The following is a 6000-nucleotide window of genomic DNA, read 5'->3' as shown; positions in this document are numbered from 1 at the left end:
CACACACACACACACACACACACACACACACACACACACACACACACACACACACACACACAAATAAATATATATTGCTCTTCTATACCAACAGGTGAAATAAAGTTGAAGGCAACCCATCTCTACTACTTCCAAGTTCAAATGCAGCTGCCAGCAGCCTGCTGGTCACCAATGCAGATGTGGGATACTTCTTTCTTCAAACTGCTTCCCCATACAACCGATACCACACAGAGGAAATCTGCTTCGACCCCTTCCTAGTGGAAGAGATTATTGAAAAGTCAACGATCTTCTTCCAGTCAGTGATTCAACCAGAGTTACTGGATGAATCACTGAAGAGTTCAATGCAGAAAGGTGTGGAAAATGGTGCAGGTTCATCTGGTCCAGAGCTGGAGGAATATTAATGCTGTAAACTTTCACTCATGGCCTAGGTCCTTTTATCAATGGCACTACCACATTTTGCCATAGCTGATGATGTCACATGAAGACACCATATACATTTATCATTCATTGTTATTGACCAAAATAACCATTTTTTTTCCTACTTGAAATGACAAGTACAGCATATCTTATTGCACATGTTGCTATCATCAAACATTTAGTTAATGCAAAGGTCATTTTTCAGGGTGTTTTTGCTTCTTCAGCTCAGATGACAGTCTTGCAGTGTTGGAAAAAGTACTCAAATTATTTACTTAAGTAAAAGTATCAATACTGCAATATAAAAATTCTCCGTTACAAGTAAAAGTCCAGCATTCAAAATTGACTTGAGTAAAAGTACAAAATAATTGGCATCAAAATGTACTTAAAGTACCAAAAGTAATAAAGTAAGTAAAATAATAAAGTTTTCAAATAAATATAGTGGAGTAAAAGTGCAATATTTGCCTCGGAGATGTAGTGGAGTAGAAGTAAAAGTATTGGAAATTGGAAATACTCAAGTAAAGTACAAATACCTCAAAATTGTAAGTACAGTACTTGAGTAAATGTACTTAGTTACTTTCCACCACTGCAGTCTTGTCAGGTGTTTTTTTAAGCTCTGTCATTTCCCTTTTGCCTGAAAGGCAGAATTGTATTCCCGTGTCAGTTTCTCCTTTAAGACCCAACTGAAAGTTATTTCTTTCTCTTTTTGGTTCTCTCTATCTGCAAGATGTTTTCTAAATAGCTGTTACTAAAAAGTGCTACAGTATGTGATGTCTTTTATTTAGAGACCTGTAAGTACACTCATATATTTGATATTGTCTGCTGATATTATTATTTCAATGTAACTTATTATTTAAGTTGTGGGTGAGTTGTACTACAGCTGTAAACTTGTGTGACAAATGAAGTGCAGTTGAAGTCCACGTCACCAAATATATAGGTTTTTGTCTAAAGTATGACCTTACACTGTGATGGCTTTCCACAATTGTGTGGTGTGTGTGAAGGTCTACTTGGAAGTTGGAAATAGTTGGAAAGTTCAAGATTTGTTCCAGCCCAGATAGCCTATAACAAATGAATGATTAAGTTTGTTTTTTACACCATGCCAAAAAGCCAGTGAGGTGTTTGTCCTGCAATGTGTGCAATGTGGTTAAAAAGTCTTACTAAAGCTGACTATGTTATTGTGTAGACCTACTTTTACATAGGCCTAATAGTACTATGAGGGAAGTTAATAAGAAAAAGTACACTTGAAATACCTGTTTTATTTGCATTTATTTTGTATTACATATGAGGCATAACTCACTTTATTTTTTTGTTTACAATTAATGTTTGCACTACTGTACATCTGTTGCACTAATGTTTGTTTATACACCAAGGCTGTGTTTTCATGTACAATAAATGTTGTTCACCATTAAGAAATATTGCAATTGTTTCTTCACAAATACATGCGTGTACCAGTTCCTCAAGATGGCATCTTATCAAAGGCGAGATGCTAACAAGTGGAAATTGAGTTCCAATGTAATCAGAGTTCAAGATCTGTTTCAGGTTTTGTTATTGGATTGGACACCCCCTATGCCAATAATTCAGTGACATTTCAGTGAAATTATGGGTGGCTGTAAGTTAATCAGAGCTGACACAACTATTACAATTTCATCTACCATGTCGGTAACCCTTCCTTTTACAGTACGGTAATTACCAGGTAATAACTAGGTAATTACAAGGTACCTACCAGGTAATAACAATTATTTACAAGTAATTACCAGGTAAATACCTGGTAACTATCAGGTAATCTACCCAGTAATAACCAGGTAATTCCTAGGTAACTACTAGGTAATAAGTAAACAACTGGTAATTACCATGAAATGACATGATAAGTACCAGGTAAATTACTCAGTAGTTACTAGATAATTACCAAGTATTTTCCTAACAACTACCAGGTAGTTACCACATAAATAATAAGTATTTATTGTGATTACAAGGTAATTTCATGGTAACTACCAACAATATTACTCAGTAGTTACTAGGTAATTGCAAAGTATTTTTTCTGACAACTACCAGGTAATTAGGGTTATGTTTTTTAAATGACTTGGTAATTAAATGGTAACTACAAGGTAAACTACTCAGTAGTTACCAGATAATTACCAAGTTATTGTCATAACAACTACTAGGTAGTTACCAGGTAATAATAAGTATTTATATTGTGATTATTAGGTAATGACATGGTATTTTTCAGATGAAATACCCAGTAGTTACTAAGTAATTACCAGGTTTATTTCCTAACATCGACCAGGTAATTATTAGGTAATAGTAAGTATTTATTGTTTAATTACATGGTAACTACCAGGTAAATTACTCAGTAGTTAGTAGATCATTACCAAGCATTTTCATGACAATTACCAGGTTATTCTAAGTATTTATTGTGTAATTACCAGGTAATTACATGGAAACTACCACCTACTTGACTGGTATTTACAAGATATTTCAATGACGACTACCAGGTTTTTACCTGGTAATTACTCAATATTTAATCAATAACTAGCAAATATTTACCTTGTAATTAGTCAAACATTAGCAGGTAAAACCTTAAGAGTTACCATGTAAGTAAGGGTCAACTGTACTGTAAAAGGAAGTGTGGTTTCTTGCCATGATATTACCATGTGCTTACCTGTTAATTGTCGATTATAATCCTCCATAATTACCCATCAGGGTGTGCAGGTTTGAACATGTTACCTGGCAATAACTCTGATAATTACCTGGTAATTAGAAAGTTGGACCACATACATTTCCATAATGTTATCGAGTAAAACCTCACGAGTTACCGCCTAAGAAACGTGGAACTGTACTGTAAAAGGAAGCAGTGTTTGTTTCCATGATATCACCCTGTACTTTCTCAAGTAATTGCAGATTACCCTCCGCTATTTAGCCAGTAATTACCTGCCATTACCCAGTAATTACAAACTTGTTCCGTGTACATACCAAACCATTATCAAGTAATACCTTGCAAGTTACCCGGAAAGTAAGATGAAACTGTGAAAGGAAGTGTGGATTGTTTCCATGATATTACCCTGTACTATCCCTGTAATTGTAGATTCTAAACATCCACTATTGCATTATACTGTATCAGGTACAGTAGTCTCCTGTGTTACCTGGCAAGGTCTTCAATATTTCCCCTGCAGAGTTCACAGGACACACCCAAAACACCAGCATCCCAACATTACCAGCCATCAAATACATAAAGATAAAATGCATTATCATTACACCACCACCCTGTGACAAATACGCAAAAACAGGTGAACTGTCAAAGGGATCCATTTTAATCCTAGTCTATGAAATGTTCTCTGCATATAAAACAGTGCAAATATTTGTGCAAAACAGTTGCATATAAAAACAATCATCGTATCTAAATAAAAGTGCAAACATCCTCCTGGAGGCAAGGTTGAACTCCAAATAAACAGTCCCCAGCAAAATGAGTGAATAGCATCAACATAAGTTTAACGACTTTAACTCTATATACTACATTTGCTATTTGAAAATTGCCGATCTACCAGCTCACATTTAAAAAAAAATGTAACAACACAACTCTTGTATGGGCATATTAATTAGGGGGCCTTGCCATGAAAAGGTTTAAGGACCACCCCTGTAGGAGTCAGTATTGCAATGACGCCTTTGTTCTGTTTGTGACAATGAGCAGCTGATCCAAGTCTTGTTTGAAGTTACAGTATATACTTGACACCAAGCGTTCACAACCCACATGCTGCATACCAGTAAATCTGATCAATTGATCTGATCAATTGACAATTCTTAATCTCTTTTATTGTTTCTTCCTTTACCTTATATTTTCAGTCAATTGACTGTTACAAGCTGCAGTATACCTGGAACCCTACACTGCATCTAAATTGAAGTGCAACTCAGCTTAATTCAAACTATTCCAATCTTTTATTCCTAAAATACATAACACATCTAGACGTTAGACTTCAAGGTATATACAGTGAGAAATAAATAAATAAATCAACCCCCACCACCCCTGCATATGCCCTGAAGAGCTCAGCAGTCAATTGGACATAGAACTCCTCCTTTCTCATTGACCTCTGAGAATTTAATATGGAAAAGGCGAGCGCAGAGCATTCAGGGGAGCGTTTTCCTGAGCACCCCCGAGCCATTTGACCTTAAACATTGTTTGTAGCGTTGGCGGTCGAGGAGTTGAAGATTGTTCTGTGGCTGCACTTGTTGTATGTCACAGTAATAAATTAGACTAAATATATATATAAAAAAATGGAAATTAGTATGACATTACTGCACTTTGTAGCCTGGTAAAACATCCCGGTTGCCGGAGTTCACATTATCAGTGTTCTGCAGACCGGTCTGGCCCAAGCACTGCTTCTGCAGAAACCAAAAAGTGGAACAGCCAAGATGTGTTTGTTAATGACAGGGCCCTGAGCGCAGACACTGATTGGCTGTTCTGCTTTTCGGTTTCTGCAAAACACCCACCCAGCACTTGGGGCCAGACTGGTCTGCAGAAGACACTTGATAATGTGAGGTTACACTTTGTAACATGCTCTAATGTCTTTAAATAAGCGTCCAAGAATGCCCTCCCTATGCTCTTTCCCGAGCCAGTTGTTCCACTCGATGAACCTTAAGTTCATCTTCAAGGCTTTCTCTGTCAGGTTCCCCCTGTACCTGTAGATGTCCTCTTTGTAACTCCGCCATGCCCGTTCAATGTGCTGTGTGTGAGCACCAGTACCAGGGTGGACAAAATATCTCTTATGATTGACCTGATAGTGAATGTAGCCGTCATTAGCCAATCTGTCGTAGGTTCGCCAACAATCACTAATGACTTCACTTCCAGGTCTAACATATTTGCTGATGATTCGGTGCAAACTCCTCCTGGATCGGGTTTCAACAAGTTTTAACACAGGCCGTCTACGAGACCCCTTCACCTCCATCATTCCAAAGACCCACGACCATCGTCGCCAGGTGTTGCCTTGTCGTCCATGTCCATACTGAGAATAAACAAAATGTAATGCTTAAAGGCAGTCCACCTACAATATATAATTTGAGAATGTTGTTGTTACTTTGTTGCTTGCTCATGGTAATACTGCCTGGCATATGACCAATTCATAGGGCTCTCAAAGCAACACTTTTATTTGTCAGATTTTTCCATGAAAACACCATTTGGCATAGGCATTCAGATCAGGGTTCCCACACCTACCTCAACATCAATTTCAGGGATCTTTCAAGGACTTTCATGGGCCTTTTATTCATTCATTCATTTATTAGTTTAAGACATGGAACATGGCAGTATAGGAATTTAGCCATGGCTAATGTCAAAGAAATCCTCTGAATTCCCCTAAAGTAAAGACCATCATCCAGGGGTAAAGATTGTTCACAATATTTTGATTTTATTGTCATTCAAATAAATGTATTTCAATCTCTAACACACACTCAGCACCTGCAAGTTGTTTGTCAGAAGACAACAATGAGGAACAGAAACGCACAAACAGCATTGTTGTTCACACTACGTTTTAGCAACTGTATGCACTATTTTTTTTCCTTTTTAAAAAAAGGTCCTACCCAAAATGTTGTTAATGCCCC

Source organism: Gymnoscopelus microlampas (assembly GCF_963454915.1).
Source record: "Gymnoscopelus microlampas genome assembly, chromosome: 13".
Taxonomy (NCBI): Eukaryota; Metazoa; Chordata; class Actinopteri; order Myctophiformes; family Myctophidae; genus Gymnoscopelus; species Gymnoscopelus microlampas.
This window is presented reverse-complemented; position numbering follows the sequence as displayed.